At 37.3% G+C, this 21,486-nt stretch overlaps 1 protein-coding gene across 3 annotated transcripts in view; it reads right to left on the bottom strand.

Moving 5' to 3' along the window:
• The window catches only part of Fhos (Formin homology 2 domain containing), a 244,315-nt gene that overhangs the window by 174,935 nt on the left and 47,894 nt on the right, over positions 1 to 21,486 (bottom strand). The gene's annotated exons all lie outside the window — the stretch shown is intronic.

The raw sequence follows: 21,486 nt of genomic DNA, 5'->3' as shown, positions 1-21,486 counted from the left end.
TTTATGTTTCGCGATCCAGGGGCGGGAACAGCTCCCGTACTCGTCGCCTAATTTTAAACTGCTGCCACTTTGCGACCACAGAAATTTAATTACGCTACGAAAAACTATTCGTCTACAGTTTATTGCTGCGCGATGTAGGCCACGATAGCGGAACATAATTTTGCATTTGATCAGTGGACTGAGGATATTTATGCAGATTTGCATTTTAACGACTACGACTCAAGAAATGGAATTTCGGTCTTTAAATTCGTGCGAATCATGCGATCCTCGAGTTTAAATCGTAAAAAAATGTATTAAGCTACGTACAAGTGTCTGATATTCTAAGATTTTTTTTTAGAAAATGTCCAACTTAATTTTCTCGCTCCGCCTAGTGTAATAGCATCTCTGTGCGTACGATTATTGTACGATTATCGTCGAAGAAATTGTAACAGCTGGAAGATCGGCAATCTTTTTGCGAAAATTTAGATATCTCAACAATATAAATCGAGTGGAAAAATGAGAAAATTGCGAATGCAATGTCTCGTTAACCCTTATTGGGTTACTAAAGCGAAGAATCTGGATTTTTCTCATCGTCCAGCTTCTTGGTAGCATCCAAGGAATGAGTTCAACGAACGAATGGGCGCCTTACGGTTCAACAATCCGGGCTAATGCGGCTAATCTGCTAAATTTATCTGCGGATCATTTGGTCCACGCACTCCGTGTCCGTCTATGCAACATGATAATCTCTTCATCTGGCATCAGGTGGTCCCGTTTCGCTGGACACACGGCGTATTAAATCACCGGTTACATCATCGTGCTGTCTCGAAAATAGAAACGCTCGTGAATTATAGATATAATTTAATTATATTAGAAATACCGGGACTAATAATGACCATGTATACCACTTCATTAAATCGTTCTGGACGTTTGATTAAGTGGAAGTATCTGCGTAAATCATCAAATAGGATTAAAGTTTTGCTGCTTGAAATATCTTCTATTTCCTTGTTCACCTACCTATTCAGTTTTTAACGATAAAATAAACGAAGATGAAATTAAAGTTGAAAAAAGGGGATTCTACGTGTAGTGACGCGTTTCGGACGTTTAAAGTAATTATGCTAATTTTAACTGTAATTTTGACGTAGATCAAAGGAGATATAATATTTTAATGTGTACAGAAATATGAAAAAAACAGACGTATACAGTTATATGTTAAAAAATGAGACAGAGACAAAGGAATTCATGTAGTTTAATTGAGTGTATCGCTATATTTGCGGTTTGAAATAAAATACACAATTAGATGGTCCGAGTCAAGTTTCTTTCCATTCGTAAAAAATATTCTCGAACGATAATTACGTACATAACTGAACACTGGTCATATTTATTCTAATTTAAAAATATTTATTATAAATAAAATTTATGAACACTGGTGTTATTATTTTTTTTTTCTCTATATAAACGAATCAATCGCTGCACTCGAGAAACGCCACGGAAAATTTTCCATCGAATCGCGTGTCGACACTGTCGCTCGATTTCAACCACCAAATCGTCAGACGATAAATCCTGAAAGGTAAATAATCCTAACTGAAATGAAGCCTTTCTTTTCTACGCCGTAGATTCTTTCTTCGAGACATCGCCGCTTTGCAAGATTAAGATCCATCTGTTTCCACGGCATGTTGCCAGCCTAGAAGAAATAACAGCACGAGGATACGAACGGAAAGATATTACGGGAAATGCGAGGGAATAGAAACAGACGCGTAGCAGCGAGAGAAGAAAAAAGGTAGGACGGTTGAAGGGGGGAAAATGGAGGGTGCAGAGGAGAAAGTAATAGAGGATAAGCCGAAAACAAGGAGACGAGAGAGAAAAATAATGTGCAGCCAGTTGGGAAGTCATAGGCGAAAGCTAAATGTCGCTTTAAAAATAGTCGAGCTACCTAGGCCACCATATTTGTGATCGTTGTCGCTGGAAAAGTTGTTGTCCGCTTCCGCGGCGACTGTAACGCGTTCTTTTCAACGATGTCTCGTCGAACCATCGTTTAAACGCTACTAATTAACGTTCAGTGGCACTTTGGTTTTTCTGTAGCTCAGAGACGATTGATCAGACTGAAATGAGATTTTCTTCTCGATCTCTAATGTACAGGATGTCTTGGAATGACTAGCGTAAAAGGAAGAAAGTGATTTTATACTAATGACAAAATAAGTTGGCAACGAGCGTTCGTTTGTGCGTGAATCGATTCGTTTTCATGTTGCTTCTTTAAACGAATAATTGAATGATGCTGATTAACTTGAGTTTCTAATCGATAGTATGAGGATTTTTTTATCGTTACTTTAAGGCGAGCTTTTGTTACTTTAAATTTATACAGAATGTAGAGACTTAAAGATTTGGTATCGTGTAAGGCTTAAGCTTAACATTTTCGAGTTTCATGAACGTTTTTCCATAATGAAATAGTTAATAAATTAATAGTTAATGAATAGGTTAATAAACAGTGAAATTCGTAACACCGGTATCGATAACAAAAAAGAAAATATACAAGGGAAACCGATTACGATAAAAACGGAACTCTGAAGGCGCAAAACAAATAAGAATCGCCTTGACGATAAATTTTCGGACCTGCGTTCTCGCTAAGTGGAAGAACGAGGGGAACGAAAATAGGAGAAAATCGAAGCGAAACGAGCGAGAGTGAAACAAAACGAGAGAACGAAATTGTGCGTGTACACAGCGTGCGCCAAGCGGGGACAGGAAGCACGAGGCTGACCCATATTTCTAAAAATCACAGCTTCAAAATAGTCTGCCGGCAACGGAGCGCCGGTTATAATGCAGAGGCTCGTTCGAGCACGCGCTGCATTTCTCCGGTTTCTAGGCGTCCCGCATTCGGTGGAAAGCGAATTGCCTTACGTAATCCACGTGACGGGAGGCTGCGTTCTCTACGATCTCTGGCCTTCAAGCCCACAACGAAATTGGTCAACCAGAAGCGACGACTGCATCGTCATCTTGGACAATGGCACTCCGCTTGTTTCTGCTTGCTGAACTTGCGTCGCTTGCGTAAGAATGTTAACGGGCTGAAGGAGAAAGGAAACGATGGTAAAAATTTGAGTTGATGGGAAAAGGAAATTGTATGGTGGATAGGAAACGTGAGATGGATTTAAGTGATCGAATGTAATCGATTTAGAGAAAGGACGATGAATTGTAATATTAGATTATGAGTAGATTGCGGATGTTTATGCAAATTTAGATTTTCACGAATACAACTAAAGAAACAGAGATTCGTTATACTCTGTATATGAACAAAGTATACATATATTTATACAAACTGTTGAATGAGTTGAAAGAAAAATGGAATGGACGAGGGCCGAGTAAATATGCTCAGAATATTTAAAAAACTAGTTTAGCAGTTTGAGATTAATACCGATTAAACGTAATTACTCGACTATGAAATGCTCAATTAATTGGAAGTCTGTAAATTAATGGTTTTAAAACGGCCAACAGTATCTTGCTTCGACAAGGAAATTACTTGTTGGCTGTGTCCTTCTCTTTCGTCGCTGTTTCTCTTATGTTTCAAGAAAATAAACATCGCGCTACATTAAAGCAAATAACGAACGCTCAATATCTCTAATAAATTTATCTTTCATCTTTAACAACCTTCAACAATTTCCATATGAAAAATCATTATAAATACGGATAGAGAATAATAATACATTACGGATGATAACCCATCCATCCGAGATAACAATCCAAAATAATATTTTCAATAGGAAAACATGTTTGTAAGACGATGAATCTCTTTGTGAGATAAACATTTTTATAAGACGAGTTACCAAGCACGTCGACTTCGAGGTTACATAAACAGTTGCATTAACATTCGATCGCTGTTCTACGAGAAAATCTGGTCAAAGAAGATCCAGCGCGTTCTATGATCGATACATTGCCGACATCAAATGGCAAAGTGAAAACAGTACCCTCGTAGGTACACGTCAATCCTTCGAGAGATCAGGGATCTAATTAATCATAACATTAATCCAGTTTTACCACGCTCTGATAGTTTCCTATCCGATCTACGCATCATGGGAAAGTTGTTTAATTAGCCACTTAAAGTCTCACGGGTCTCGTATGTCTTCCCTACGGACAGTTCAATGTTGCCACACGTCCTCGCAAATCCACGCTGAAGAAACTTTTCACGGATGCGTCGCCGTCGACGCGTTTCAAGTGGAGGCAGCCTCCAGACTGCTTCTTTCGCAGCGACACGGAACGTCTGTTTTCTATCAAAAGATCAACTACAATCATAGCTGCCACGCGAGAATATCGTTCTAACGCGATTAAACTTCCTTCAGGATTTTTAGATTCGCTGTTATAATTGATAGATTACTCGAAGATCGTATCCCGCTGGGGGTAGCCATCTACATGTTACTTAGCAATTAAGCTAGAAAAATTTACCCAATGTCCAGTTGGACAAATTGTAAAGTACAAATTAAGTAATAATAAAAAGAAATAATAATAATTGATAGATTGCGAGTAAGAGATGCGGATCAATTCTGTATCGAGTTTATTCGATAATAAACTACCACAAAATAAAACAAAATATTTGAGCAGCGTGGAAATTCTTATTACATATGTTGAGAATTGTTGAGAAGATCTTTGAAGCCGAAATAATGTTATAGGAACACTAAATTTACACTGAGGATTCATATTAAAATAGTAATATATTTATTTCATGGACGATCCCTTATATATTCATCGATACACATTTGCACGCGTCTCAGCACTTTCTTCCATACCCGACTCTTAACCGACTGACTAGTTTACAGTCATCTGTTTTTTTGGGACGCCGCGCACACACACGTCCACACACCGACACTCACATACAAGCATCTCTACTACGCATTTAACCCAGTCCAGCACAGAAAATTATACATATCTCAACAATATATTTGACAATTAGTTTTGATTAATAATTAGTCGAAAAATGTAAGTCAATCGGTCGAAGAAAACGACGTCGAATTCGGATTTCTATCGAATTCAGCTGAACACAGCTGATTAGTAATTTAATTTAGCTTCGTGAAATTATATCGTCAGTTTTATGTAAGAATATGGTTACTCGTATAGTATAGGATTTACGCGTTCGCCGTTCTATATTAACTAAGTCGTATGTCGATATCGATGGCGAAAGTTGTAAGGCTTCTTCCGATACTGTAATGTAGCACACGATGACACAACCGCGCTATCTCCATTACAAGTTAACGCGATAGAGCCGCGTTGGAATGTGAATTACGCAGGGATAAAGACCAATCACTTGACTGTGGAATTTCTAGCGATTAAAATTTGAAACATATTACTACAAATTAGAAATGCAATTAACGAATCCGATAAAGATCGAAATCTTCGATAACCTGATGATTCAAAGTCTCATTTAGTTTCATTTCTTTTACGACTCTATCTTTGCATTCTGCATGTACATATAAAAATTCGAATTTTGATCCGTGAAAACGTTGCAAATTTTCAAGGAATATTTGAAACACAAATTTTGTTGAAATCTAAACGCTGAAAAGTTTTTAAATCCTATAAATTGTGTTACAAAATTGTACTCTAATTATTATTTAATTTGTACTTTATAATTTGTCCAGCTGGACATTCGGTAAATTTTTCTAGCTTAAAGTTTTTCTAGTTTAATGTTGTCTTTTATCAACATATTATGCATGTTATGTATTGAACGTATAATTTTAACTAATTTCTATTAAAACCTCGAATATAAGCTATCTTTTTGAACCACTTATTTGATCGTACCCTTTTCTTTTCTTTCCCTTTTCTTCCCTAAAATTACCTTTCCCTCCGCGTACGATACAATTCACATAAGCGGCGTAATAATTAACCCTTGAATCTCCCAGTGGTCAAGCAACACGTGTTGACGTAACGCATGTCGACTCCAGGAAGCGTGAACCGTTGAGCGTCGACTCGATGATGCGGCAAACTGACCAGGGTCTGATCCTCCCTTTTGGACGTTGCTACGATTTTCCCTCACTGACGTATGCTTCGCGCGATTCCATTTCCTATCCTTCAGGGAGCGCGTTGTTTGCAGAAACTCGTTTGAGCAACTGGCAAATATCCTGCCCCAATGTCACTCTTCATCCGTGTAATCGACGCGTTTCGTGCACGAAATATACGGAACAATAACAACACAAAAATGATATTGCCAGAGGTCAAACGAAGCTGTTTCAAAATTTCTATATTTGATTATAGAATAAAAATATTAAAAAAAAAAAAAAAATGAGTTTTATACGATTAATTTACTTATCCCTGTTACTTTTTCAGAAGAAAGGTTTTTGGTAACTTTGCTTAATACCAAATCTATGGTAAACGGTTAACAACTATTATCTAAGAATATATTGGATTTTAAAATTGTTTTTTTTTTTTATGAAACATAAAAAATGTGGCTCATTACCAATTATTCTCTCTCTCTCACTCTTTCTCTATGGTCTTCGTATACTATTAACGAATAATCCCAAAACAAAGCCTAGATTATTAAATTAACTCAAATATAATCATTATAACAAAGTTAATCACAATTAAAGAGCTATTAAATTCGTTACGAAAACGTTACAATTCCATTATGTAAATTCAGGGTCGCATGACTCGTTCCCACGAGACCGAAATAACGAAACGTTTCCGAGAACCCGCGCGAGCTTATGCAGAACCGTATATCGCTAAACATAATGAAAATTCACGGACGTCCTGCGATTTGACGGAAGTCCCCCGAGACAAGATAAACGAAAGCTTTCCGAGACAATTAACCGAGATAGCCGAGCCGTTCTGTTTGACTATGTGAAACTTTCACGATTCGCTTCTTTTTGTTCGCCATCACCTGCTGCGAAACTGTACACACGATGGAATAACGCGTTGCAGGCCATTCACACAATTACCTGTCGATAGATAAATCGATAGCAGAGATCGAATAACTAAGTTTTAATATTGAAAATAACCTTATCTATTGAAGGCTATTAAGTCGGTAAAGATTTGTGGCGAAATAGAAAATGCTACTTTGCTTTCATTGTGGCGTGTAACACGTACCAGTGTTCCGGGTAATAAAGTTTATCGTTCTATTTAATCAATGTTACTAATATTTATTGTATCTGTAATACGATATGTGAATAATCGTAACAGTCTGGAAAGAATAATCTCAAATTTAGAATGTTTACTTTGTCCAGGAAAGTGTACCAAATTTTGATTGAAATCGTTGAAATTAATTAAACAGATAATTAAAATATTTCGAAGTATACATTTATAGTATCGTGTTACAACATTCTGTAACGTTGTATTACGAAGTATAAAATTAGTGAGCCATTACTCTCTCTCTCTCTCTCTCTATCGTTATACTTAAATATTCGAACAGCCAGGAGTAAAGGCAGAAAATCAATTTGCAAGCTCTAGTCTGAAACGACGCCTCTTATTCCATTTAACGATCGTCGTAACATCAACCTCGATCGATTATACTCTCGCGATACTGTTCTGAGTCGTTACGCCAGAAATCTGTCGTTTATCAAACACTGTCGCGATCTGGCCTAATTATTAAAAGCCCTTTCTGACGTAAACTCGATGAACGGATTTACGTAACACACAGTTGATTCGAAGTAGAGCAATTACACATGGAAATACGGGAATATCGATTTCCAGCCACCATTGTTCAACGACGCACTACCGCCAATAACTTCGTCAGATTTTGTCAGCAATTAGTCCGAGTTATAATTGATCGAGTTACGATTCGATTATGATGAAGTAACTTTTACAGCAAGATTACATCGATTGGAAACGAATCACCGAGCTTCCGCTAAATTTCAATTAAATTTTAATGAAGCTCGTTGAATAGCGATTCAACAAGATCATTGATAAATTAAATGTAGTAATACATGGTCGTGCTTAATATCCGTAATTTCACGTAAAATTTGCAACAAGCAGCTGTAAGTAATAAACAAACGTAAGAAAACGTAGCAAAATAGAATCATAAATCGATCTTTCACCTGTGACGATCGCCTTTTTTCAAAAATTTTCTTTGCACGACTTTCTAATGTATAGTGCTCCGTTATCGTATTTAAACGATTAAAGCAGAAAATAGTCGTTCAAGTGAAATGGCGTACGAACACCTGTTCGTTTCACAGCCACTGAATATTACATCCGTATTTTACATTTAACATAGAAACCTTCATAGCCTTAATGTATTCACACTGTATCATTCCTTTGATGAAATGAGTAACGCAGCGTAAAAATAGCTTGAAACCTAGCCGTCGTGTCGGTAATTAATAATCGTCACCACGCGGAAAACAGACGGCAGCTGATTTGAATTTGAAACGATCGCCAATAAGCGAATGATTCCTAGAACAGCTTGCGAGCGTTCCAGCCTAGCATGGTTCAATGGCGACGTGGGCGACACGTGGGCACGGGAATGCGTTCCTCTTCAATCATGAGGAACGGTAAAGGAAGACATCGTATCGTTGTCACAAGAACGTAAAAGAGAAAGTACCCGGTCCACTAACCGTAGTAAAAGTTCTCGAAAGATCAAGCATACAAAATACAAAAGAGAGAGAAACAATGAAATACCCAATAACGAGTAATGTCGATACATTGATACGTCTCTTATAGAAAGAAGACTAAACGGAAAACACCCCACTGACCTCACTAAAGAAGTAAAATAGTCAAACTCGAAGATGGTATCCCGCTGGGGGTAGCCATCCACGTGTTATTTAGCAATTAAGTTAGAAAAATTTATCAAATGTCCAACTGGACAAATTGTCAAGTACAAATTAAATAATAAAAAAAAAATATTGATACGAGAAAGACAAATATCAGTAACCTAGGAAAAAAACATTTGATACATAAAATCACATATAATCTGCAAAACGATTAATTTCTCGTGCAGAGTATAGTTATACGTGTTACTATGATACCAAACTATGCTAGATATCAGAGTCTCGCATATATAATATATTTTTTTTTATTATTATTTAACTTGTAGTTTACAATTTGACCAGCTGTGCATTTGGTAAATGTATATAATACATCAATACCGACATGACTAAAATCTCAGAGACACAGAGGTTCTTTAGGTATGTCGATCTTCCTCGAGGTAGAGCTTCAATGGTTGCTGGATGCTCTAAATATCTATGGAACTTTTGGACACCTCGGTTATTCACAATGGCTCTAGAATCTTCGAACGTCGCGAATATTTCCAGAACGATTTACTGTGATATATTAACTTATTAAGAACATCTTATCGTAATGTTACAAATAGTTCGATTTCTTAAAATTGTCAAAACTGCCAAATTCCTTCTCGTAGTCGCTTAAAAAACAGAATTCGATAATACAACACCAACTGATTGAAAAAATGACAAGTGAAATATTGCGTTAACGCAACGTTGCCTCTTAATGGGTTAAGGCTCTATTACTTTTGTAATTTTTGCATTTCTACCGTTTCTTACATATTTGCAACGGTAAACTATAATATTTCAAACTATAACTAAGATCCATGACGACTATTTCCTTGCTCTGTTACCTTACAAGAGTAAGCAGGATTGAACGAAATAAGCAATACCGAGATAAACTGTTCTTTACATTTCACCTTCTTGGAAGTAATCGATCACCACGATTAACTATGACGACGTCCTCTCTGTTATTACAGACGATTACGGACGATGTTCCCGATTTCTGCGACGAGAACCGACAAACGCAATCGCCGAAGCAATGAACTATTCTGTCCCTTCGACTCGTAAACAAAGAAATAGGTACGTCTTACCACGCGAACGTCACTATGAAAACTGTCCGACGAATTATGGAACCATCTGCCCCAATCACCCGTAAATAAACTTTCCTTTTACAATTCTGCGGTTGAAGGGATTTAAAAAAGTGTCGAGGAAATTTTAAGATGTTCGGAATGCAGAACTTCATGGAAGTCGTGAATAAAAACTGAGTATCGTTTGCAACTTGCAATTTTATCCGGACGTGCGTAAATTCAAAGAAGGATGAAAATCTAGCATTGATAACTAACTTGAACCGTGATAAATATCTGTCTGCTCCAAATAAAATCCGAAAGAAATTCTAGTCAGGATCAGCCTCAACCCCCAAAAGTTCATGCAGCAAATTCACGTAGAAACGCGTGAAGATAAAAGACGACGAAGCGAAGGAACGCTAAGAAGAAGAGGAAGGAGAGAAGTACGAGCAAAGAACTCGCTTAATCGCGCGATAAATTAGTCCAGTTGCTCGAGAAGCAGGGAAGAAAACTGGCGGTGCATCCACGCCAGGAGGTGATCCCGTTGGGTGAGACGAAAAGGATGGGCATTCCCATTAGAACCGAAGAAGATTCCGTCTGGTAATGGCTAACGATAGAATCAACTTCAATATATAGTTATTAATTGGAATCAAACGCGATACTCAAGATTCTCTTCGCAGAATTCGAACGTTAAGTAAACTGTAGCTGTTTATGCAAATTTATATTTTTAAGAATATAAATAATTAGAGATGTAGAATATACGCACATAGATTCGTTTCATCCACTAAATATCGAATATTATAACGAACATTATAGTGATTTTTTAAACAGACAAACCTAGTCGATTGCATGTAACCGATTAACTCGTTTAATCTTATAAAAATGTAATCACCACTAATTACGCACTTTGGGCAGTCGCTAATGACTTTATTGTTAATCAGATCACCTTAAAATAAACTCATGAATAGATGAATAAAATATACTTTATATCGCTATACATCAGCGAATACTTTAAATACTTCTGTATATTATGTGCATTCTGTGCATTGTAACGGAGAATTTCTGATAAATTTCACGGTTGCGTAAATTAAAACACGGATATGCCTATTAATCACACGTGTACACATGCGTTTAGATACACGCGAAGTAGAAGCCTCTCGCTTCAACTTACTTGCACATACTTGAGTCTATCGCTAGTCGTAACTCCGCGCTAACTTAACCTACACACGATCATGGTCCGTGTAAACTTCTACAGAAGCTGTCCGAATTATTATACGTGTACGAGATAATGAAAACTGTGGAAACAGCCAACGGCAATTCTGTTTTGGCGATGTGTTCGTGTACCTACAACTCCGTTGAAAATACATACGTACTACGACCAAAGAGGGTAGACAGTTGTGGTCCATAGCTCCAGCACTGTTTTATCGGTCGACCAATTTCGAACGAGTGAGAGAACAAAATTTTCGCGGTAAAGCATCCACGCGTATCTGGCCGCTTTTCGCGCCATAATTCCGGCCGTTGTTTACCGCGACGGATGTTTCCGGCGATGGACATTCGCTTGGAAGCCGGTGTACCGTGAACGAACGGATACATCCTTGGACCGAGTAAATAATATGACGGGAATTGGAATTAATGGTGTGTTGTTATGAACATTTTTCGATGAATTAAACGGAATGTCGCGCGACCGTGAAACCGCATAAATTATCCGTTCGCTCGTCCGTTTGGGTGACTGCATTTTTTAATTTCTTTATCTTCGGTTATACTGGGTGTCCCTGGTTTGTCCGGATAACTTTATCAGAATAGTTTTATAAGTTATTTGAAGATTAATTTACCCGTTAACCGAGGGAGGTGAATTAACTCGTCAGTGTGGATCATCGATCTCTTAAACATAACGATTTCTTCATTTAGTTTATGATATCTCGAGTCCGTCATCGTTCCCTTCATATTTCGTATTTTTGTTATAATTCTTTTAATAAAATTTCCAACGAGCTATATTCATATAATAATTTTTTCCTATTTATAATACATTTACTCGAGTGCCTTTTTACGTAGAATGACGAGAATATTTATGAAAGAGAGATATTTTACAAAATAACGATGGTCCTACAAATGTATCACTCTTCGAACCATTCGACTTTCGCTCTGACATTTTTCAAATTGCACTGAGAAAAGAACATAGCTTCGAGCAATTGCATGGATCACCTTGTAAATTCGTAAAATGTCTTGATAAAGTTTGGTCGAGAGAACCCGGAATCCCTATATATCGGTTCGTAGCTGATACGGAAACACGCGTGAAACATTGAGTTGCGTGGGACGAAATGCTGCACGGCCCAGCAAACCAAGTTGATCGACCTGGATCGCGTTCGAATGAAAATTTCCTATCCGATGAAAAGCGTACGAAGAGTCCGTGTTATAACTGCATTTCTTCTTACGAAATGATCTTGAACGAACGAGGCAAAAGTTTGTTTTCAAACGTCTGCAGATGGTGGCTACTGCAGAGTTGGAAATAGCGAATGGTTTGGGGTTTAGATAGAGCAATTCTGGAGATAGAAACTTACTTGTTCTTGAGAACTTATTCGTCGACGCGCTCAAAAAGTGATCCGGAGAACGTTTAATGAAGTTCGACGACCAAAATTTATTGTTTAACCAACCGCGGTGAGTTCACCTCGCGATAAAATTCTCACCTAATTACCAGTATTTTTCAAGCGCTTCGTTTTTCTGCGTCGCTTCGAACGTCGCCCTGCAAGTTACAAGCAGTTTTATCGCAATGCTACTTTGCAGACGAAGCAGAGATTTTTTTTTCGAAAATAAAACTTTTCTTGTTATCACGATGAATCGAAGGTGAATTAAACGTGCAAGGGATGGAAAGATATTATTATTATTAATTCGATAACGCATTTACGTTAATTTAATAAAATTTGTTATATCTAAGAACGTGTTCGTATACCAATTACATTTATTTAATATTTGCCCTATACTGAGGTATACTTTTCAAGTTCCCAGCGTTGCCTTTCACAAAAACTCCCAATTGAAATTTACATTTCCTGTAGTCTAGCTATTTCAACAAGTTTCTTCCGTTGAAGGAACAAAGTTCGTCGATTCTACGCGAAACCAGTCGAACGTTTCCTCCCTTGTCCCTTGTCCTTACTCCTTGAAGTAGCACCTGCAGGAAGGACGATTGCTCGAGAAGTAGCAGCACGCACCGGCTTGCATAAATACGACTTGATTTTTGCACGGCCGGTGGACGGAGAATGGCGCGCTTGCTTTTGACTTCAATGGAACCTGTTTACCGCATGAATGATTGAACGGTGCCGGGAACTCGATTCGAGCATTGCCGATTACACTGACATCTCTGGTCGTGTTCTTTTTGCCGTGTCTCGAGTGGAGATAAAATTAGACATCCGTGTGCTCGTCTTCGGGGAAGACGCGCCAATATCACGTGGCCGGCCAAATATTCGATGAAGGAAAGATACAATTCTTTTAATTTCAATAATTCCCTTCTGTAAAAATTTAAAGAAAGTTTTAAGAAAGAATGCAGCATAACGCGCAACGTGGAATATTCGACGATCGAACAATTAAATTTTGTTCAATTGTGAAATTTTACCGATCTCAAAGTATGTATTTGTTTCTTTGAAAATTTAATAGGTTCTTACTGGTAAAAATTTTGTAAGAGAACTTTGGCGGAAGATATTGGACTTCCTTCGTTTGTAAAATAATAATCTACGAAACAGAAGAGACAATGTTCTTAATTTGAAGATTTAAAGAACTACGGTCCAAAGTATTCAAAATTTCCTTCAAGGCATTTTATTATTGTAATTCTAGCGTTGGTATCGCGACTTGTAAAGTTCAGAAAGAAATAACCGTGCAATATAATACAGACAAATAAAATTTATAACAATGCGTATGAAAAACGGAGCTGTTTAGAACACGACGTGTCCGCATTCAATTCGCGAACGATTCATCATCGAAGGATTAATAGAAAGTAAGCTAAGCGACGTATAAACCACATTTATCATCCGAGTAATTATACCTGAAAAACGCGTCCATTCAAATGATGCACTAACAAAAATACCCAATCATCGACGGAGCAATACGATTCTTTTCTAATCAGACTCCACACATCTGCGTTCGAGATCGGTAATAAAAGCTAGCCGACTCAGCGATCCGATCGAGGAACAAGCATTTCCATGCAATAACGCACGGCGATTGCCGTTACGTAACATCGCGTAAATAATACGATTACATTCTATCAGGATTGCACAATCGAACGTACAAATTACCATAAGTCATTAATCATCTCGCGTCGGTGTTCGACACGCTATCTATCTTTCTCCTTCTCATCTGTTCTCGCCAATTCCTCCAAGTGAGAAAAAGAGAAATCTGTCACCATTGAATTAATCATAAGCAAAATTCCAGGCTCGTAAATCGTTCGTAAATATTTAACGAGCGTTACAGTTTCTCTGGTTTCTCGTTGCTGCGAGACGTGAGAGGGTTCGGGGAGGACAACAAACAGAAACGAACGAGAGACGAAACCGGAGTGGCGGAACGAGAAACAGGGTGAAACGGAGAACTGGTAGGAATAATATCCTAGAAACGTCCAGCCAGCCACTCTCCAACCCCCTACCATCATTTCCGTCATCCTCCGGCTCTTGGCTCGAGTATTTCGACCAGAGAAGAGGATTCTTACCACGGGAATATTCCTTTGTTCCTACTTCACAGGTTCTTGCGCGATAAAGAACACAGGCTCGAGAGGCATGGCATCTCATCTCGAGAGGCTCCACTTCACCCACGTCCTCTTCTCGCTCGCCCTTTCTCTCTTTCTCTCTGTTCACAAGCCTCTCTCGCGTGTCTCTCTGCCTGAACTCTGAACCGTATCTATCTCACTATTTCTTGCCTAATATCGACTTATAGCTTCTTGAATGTTCAATTATTTCTGGATATATTTGTAGTCGATTCGTCGTGTCAAATGTATTGCGTTCGCGTTATATAACTATAGCTATATATATATTTAATTTTCGCGATAGAAAAACAAATACCGATAGTAATTGCACCATTTAATAACAGCGATGAAGGAAAAATGAATGTTACGATTGTTTGATTAAAATATGCTACTATACACGCCGGATTATATGATTCTTTTATGACAGTAGAAATTATAACGACGAATACGAATCCAGGTTTACGGTATCTCTGATTATTGGAATATTTGTCGCGTTGTTAATATCGCAATATATTAAATATAATAATTTCCAAATACATATAAATAATCTTAAATAAAATTAACGAAATAAATTTCATGATAAAACACAAGAAAGTTATTTATTATTTCACGATATCTAAACATGCAAGTTTTGCATTAAGCGCTCGATGCCGATGGTATGCGTATGCAGGACGCGTCACAACGTCGAAAGATTTAAGGGGCTGGAGGGACGATTCCTACGCACTAACCAAGCATTGCCGAAACGACAAGTTTTTCGACCAGCCGTGTCCTTGACGATCGATGGCCTCTCCACGGAGACATCCGGCGGCCAACGGTTCAAGGACCGTCGCGGTTTCCACGAATTAAATCGATCGTCCCGGGAGCAAGGATTTTTTTTTCATCGATCCAGTTGCATCCGAGCTCCGGTTTCCGTTGAAACTTTAATTATGTTGGCCGCGATACACCGGTGTGCGAGACGAAGTTCGCGACGCTGGAGATCGGGCACGATCTCCAAGACCACGCGGCTCGTTTAACCGGCGATTTGAATATGAAATTAGAGCGTGACCTGGTTCGAATTAATTCCCATTCGACGCACCCTTTCGCTCGTTTCTTTTCTACTTGTACACTGTTTTGTCGACAACTGTTGCATGTAGACGATTGTATGAAGTCATCATGCAAGTTTCTGCGATCTTGAAACATTTACTTTGAAAGAACACAGGTACGTAATTCCTTTGAAAATGAACATTTCTACGTGAAATAATTTCTATAATTCGACACGGGTTTTTCGTGATATATTACGGGAGTATCGACTTTGTATATATTACAATCGGAATTTGTAAGGGAGAGAAACCTGAGAAAGGTGTTTTCGATATCATTCTGTATTCCATAAATCGTTTTCTAAGCGTTTGAAGGTGAAAAAATAGGTTGCAAATGGAATAGAGTAATGCGAGGAACAAGGTAGCAAATCGATATCGAACTGATACAATTCTTGTAGGATTTGCTTTGATCGTCTTTGATGTACGTTGAACAGAAGAAAATCAGCTAGTAGTTATTGGAATTACGAACGTAATAGTATAAGATATATTCGATCATATTCGTGCAGCATTTGGAATTTATGTGTCGTTAAAACAAAAACCGTGGATACATCCAGAAAAGTCTAATATTACGAACGAGGTACGGCTTACGACATAGGTAACATCGTATGAGATGTTATGTCATACGACTTGAAATATCAAACTTGGAAATGTTGAAAAGTTTTGTCGTATTCTCTGCAATTTAATGAGATAAAATTAGAAATTACATTTCAGGTGGAAATTATGGAAATTTATATGTCCAACTGATGTAAAAACTGATCTTCTATGTTATATTAACGACAAAAAAGAAACCATCAGTGCCCTAACCTACCTCAACCATCGTACGAAAGATATAAGTATGAAAGTTACATTTTATATATTTTATTTTTTAAGCGCGATTCGTACAACTTGTTAATACTTAATTGTTTTAACGATATATCATCGTATCGTGTTACATCGTATTTTATGACGAAGAAGAAAAATTTGATCCACGCAGGAGCAATTTTGATCGGTGATTCGATCAACGAGCTATTAAGAAGTAATGAAGTGTGGCGATAACGCAACGTGTCGTGTCTATTTCGATCGATCGATCACCCTATTACAAAATTGTTACAAAATACCAATCATTTCTGTGATTTCGCTTGAACTTTCAAACAAATAATCGTTTGACTGTTGACACGACGAAAGCATGAAACTTTCTTTAAATCGGAGAAACTCTTGGCGTAGCGTCGTTAGGGTCGAGGAGAGAGTAAATTGATGCGCACTACATTTGTCTGAACAATGGTAATCCTTTTTTCAAACGCAGGACGAATTGATAAATTTATCTTCAACCTGTGAACCCGCGCAACTCGAGTTAATCCGTCAGTTGAATCGGCAATCTCCTGTACGTAATAATTTCTCCGTTTCGAGATCTCCGTCTTTTTACGTGCGTTCCATTCTTATTAAAGATAAATTATATAATCTATTTACATTTGCAAGAATCGTCATTGTCAAAAGACAAACTCAAGTTACGTAGTTATATGTCGCTGTAATTGGACATCTCATTTTCTTCTTTGTTTTATTATCTACGCACTCCAAATGGCGAGGAACCTAAATAAAATAATAGAAAAAATCAAGAATGGTAAAAATCAAAATAATAGAACGGTAGAAAATCACTTGAAAAAATGGTTCGCGTACTAATTAATTAGAACCTAATTAGACCCTAGAAACATAGGTAATATTTTTAAATTTGCCTTACATTTCGACATCCTTTTCAAATAAAAATACATATTCCACTATTACGTTCAAAAACAATTTTCAATGTTCGATATATAACCTGATCACTCAAGTGCCAACGAGACTTACAAATTGAATAAAAACTTAATATATGTACCGTCAACGAGTTCTATAATGGTGCAATGGTTTCTCCATATATGGAAAAGAACACGGCGTGGATAATGGCGAAATGTCCGATTAGAGAAAGGTCGGTTCATCGTTTAACGCACGATTTACGGACGGTGGCATTTTATTGTCATCGGTCGTTTGAATACGATTTCTTGCGCGAGAAAGTCGCCGATTTTCCCTTGGTACTCCGCACGGAGGAAAGTTAAATCGGACTCTCTCGATGCTGCAAATCGGCCTCTCTCGCTACCGTGCCCGGGGATTATAAAGTCTGATCGACTCTCGTCTTGTGTTTCCTGACACACGATCCGCAACATGCACGCGGATTATGACGACCGGTCTCGAATACCGAGTAATATCGGAACACCGGTCCCTCATGCTCCGTAGACGTAGACAATCGTCCAATGTTTCATAGGGAGCTTTTATTTGTTTCATAATACCCAAAAGCGTTGATTTCCTCTTTGTAACGGAATAACTTTCGTTGTTCTTGAAAAAAACTATTTTCTCGAATATGAATAAAAAGAAGTTAAAAAGAAGTTATATATGAAGGAAGAACTGAAAGAGACACGGGCAAGCAGTAGAACAAGGTACTGTACACTTGACAACTTAAATGGCATCAATTATTAATGCTTATTTTAATATCGACTAATATCTGATAATTTCTGATAACGGAAATGCAGGAAACGTTAAAGATAAAGAGATAATTATTTTCCAAATCGTTAAGTTTCAATTCTTCGTCCTTTTATAATATTATTAAAAAAAAACTAAGTAGCTTAAAAGAAATAAAAATTAGAAACTCATAAATTATATAATATTATATTACTTTTTAAAAGCAGAGTTCACTAGTAATTCTTGTACGAACCATAAATATACCAAATAATAAAATGATAATCTATTTATGAATATATTTATTTAGAGGTATAAATAAACGCCAAATATACAAGATACGTATGATTTCAAAATTCTTTCTTCTTTAAGTTTCTTTATTAAAGTGATTTCATTGGAGTAAAACTATAAAGTTTGACGAGGGTCTTCGACAATAATCGATGGCGAAGTCCAAAAATTTCACGCTCGGCGACTGACGATGGACGAAGAAGGACCTTTCGGTCGGTTCACATTGCACGCGGACCAAGCGTAATTCCGCCCCAACTCTAAGCAAGCGTTATGCAGCTGGCGTGCGCTTTGGGTGGCCGAATACGCTTCAAAAGAAACTTTTAAACCAACTATGCTTCGCTGGTAGATATGTTAAGTACTGCTAAAGTGTTCAAGAATCAATAATGTTCAATAGTCAGCCAAACTGAGTCGATAGCTTATAGTTGAAGAAGTGAAAAATTTGAAGAAAAGTTTAGTTCATTTTAAATCTCGAGATTGGAAAACTAACTTATCTTGCTAGTTTCTACGACAAGTTAGTAGTAGTAGAAGAAACACACTTTCTTCGGTTATTTAATAGACATACGAATTCTGTTTCTCAGATTCTAAGTTTCCAATTTCAATTTCTAGGTTTAACAAATATTAATCAAATAACATTTTATTATTATTTTAACTTATACACAAGAGCAAATGTTTGTACGTTTGATGCAATATAAACACATTTAAATATCTAATTTAAGATTCTAGAGTTCTAAAGTGTCTAATAAGATATCGGTATGTTATACTCAAAATATGCAATCACGTTGTTGTTCATAGACTATAGTCGTAACAAGCTACGTAGTTGATAAACGAAAAGCAATTAGAAAATTGTTATTTATATCGCATCATTATTTTCAGCAATATTTCAACAATAACGTAAAACACATGACAGCCATGAGCCTAATTAAAGTCGATGGAATATTAATCAAACGTGCCGTTTAATTTCGACGTTCGAGCAACCGACGATCTAATAGAGTTAGTGGCAAAAAAAGAATCGCAAGAACGATTGGCGAAATTTAATTTTGACGTTCTAATTAATTTCTCGCCTGAAGAACCATCGAGCAGATAGCTATCTCTAACCGATTCACGATGCGTTTATAATGTCGTCACCGAACATTACAGCGGATGAAAAGCAAGCTGCACGATCGCCTACAAACGAAACTTCATATGTCATTAATATAACACGTGTCCCTCCCTTTTCGATTTTAAGCTGCCGCATAATTTAGATTTTGAAGAAGGAATACCGAATTCCAAGACCAAAAATATCATGTCAATACGATTTTTTTGTGTTAGTAATTTATTTTAAATGAATGCGATATACTAAGTGACGTAAATATTTTAATAAACATTTGATACGAATAATCTGCATATAATTTAAGTTAAAAATGTAAAATACAAAATGTCTATTTAGACTACGTTTCTGTAATTATTTATTTTCCAACTATACGATTAATCTCGTTAAGACAATTTTATTATATAAAATCAAAGAGATTCTATCACCTTTATATTCTCACCACTTTGTAGAAGAACTTTAAGTTATATCCACGAGTTACATAATAAAAGGAATTCATAGTCCTGTTCCTGATCATTCTACTCGATCATTATATCACTATTCACGTCTAAGAAAACTCTTGCCTCATGCGCATACACGATCACCTAAAAGACTCCTATGATTGAACGTATACTTTCTCCAACACACGTATAATAATCTTACTTTTCAACTATCTATCAATTTCCTCCACGCCGTATCCTTCTGACTTTTAAAACTCTCAAAAACCTTCCTTTAACTCTCTCTCTTTCTCTCTCTCTCTCTCACACTTGCTGATACAGTAACCAAGAGTACCACTCTTATATCCGAGAACTTTATCCACTCTTGTACCCGGCAAGTTCGATATCAATTTATTCATATACAATTTTCACAGAAATAACTATCGTCTCTTATAAAAGACGTCTCGTTAAATGATTCTCAGATTTCCGAACGAACCGTGAGCGATCGTTGAAGAAGAAGAAAAAAAAGGATAGGAGGAAGACGAAGAGGAAGAAGAAGAAGAAGTTACTTATTTCATTCGAGTGTCTATTAAACGCGGTATGAAAAATATTTTCCCCGTTTGCTGATTAAACAACGCAGCCTTCTCTCGCGGCAGATTTTATGCTAATTTAATCCCAGCGAGTAAGACGGAAAAACGGGGAACTTTTTCCACGATTTATTTTGCCCGGGGTAATTAGCGGGGGATTATAAAAGCGGCGAGCTACTCGCAACGGTAGAAGACAAATATTAAATTGCAAAAGTTAGTCCCGCGAAATCGCGGGTAACTCGAGCGTTTTCCTTTTTATTTAAAGGTCTCTGTTACAAGGGACGCGAGATACCGCGTGATTAAAACCCCGCCATTCGATATCAATGGCCCATGGAGCACGAAAGCGCTCCAATGTGCTGCGGTGTTAGTTACACGACGAATATCAGAATTTTCATGAAACATTTATCGAATTACTTGTCAAATAGTCTGTAAAATTCATCATACTGTTATATTGAATCGCATGCACTTGTGAAAAATATAAATACACAAAAGTGTACAGAATGCATACAATGTATAAGAAGAATATTTATATACTTGTAAAAATAAAAAGTAAAATTTGTTCCTTTTCTCTTCGAAGACGATACGTAAAATATTATAGCTCGAAACGAGTAACTATAGTCAACTACAATATATACAGGGAATGTTTCGCAATGGGTGACTGTATCGCTGCAGCAATGAAAGGGTTAAAACAATCTCCAAACACCTGTCATTTCGTCTACGAATCCCTTTCAGCTCCCTTTCCCCTATGCCTGTTCCTTCGAAAGACCTCCGCGTTATGGTTCACCGACTCTGTTTCCACCTTTAGAATATGTTATAGAAATACGATACGCTGCCGTTAATTAGGTTTAATTAGCATTATGAGACTTAATGATGAATAGAGAGGCACGTTCCGATACAGGCAAAGCGCGAAGCGGTACCTTTTACAAAGCTACGAAATACGCGTAAAAATATAATTTAATTAACAGTTTGACTCAATGTCAGTGGAAACGCACGAACGCGTAAATCACGGTTTGCTTCGTTGAACAGCGAATTGGAATCGGTATCGCGTATCGTAATAAGTATCGTAACAATAGCGGTGACTATCGTCGGACGATACCATAAATATTCCATTAAACGTGGAGCAGG

The sequence above is a fragment of the Bombus flavifrons genome, chromosome 2 (assembly GCF_040668555.2).
Source record: "Bombus flavifrons isolate JBK064 chromosome 2, iyBomFlav1_principal, whole genome shotgun sequence".
NCBI classification, from domain to species: domain Eukaryota; kingdom Metazoa; phylum Arthropoda; class Insecta; order Hymenoptera; family Apidae; genus Bombus; species Bombus flavifrons.
The sequence above is the reverse complement of the archived record's forward strand: the minus strand, read 5'-3'. Positions and strand labels throughout refer to the sequence as shown.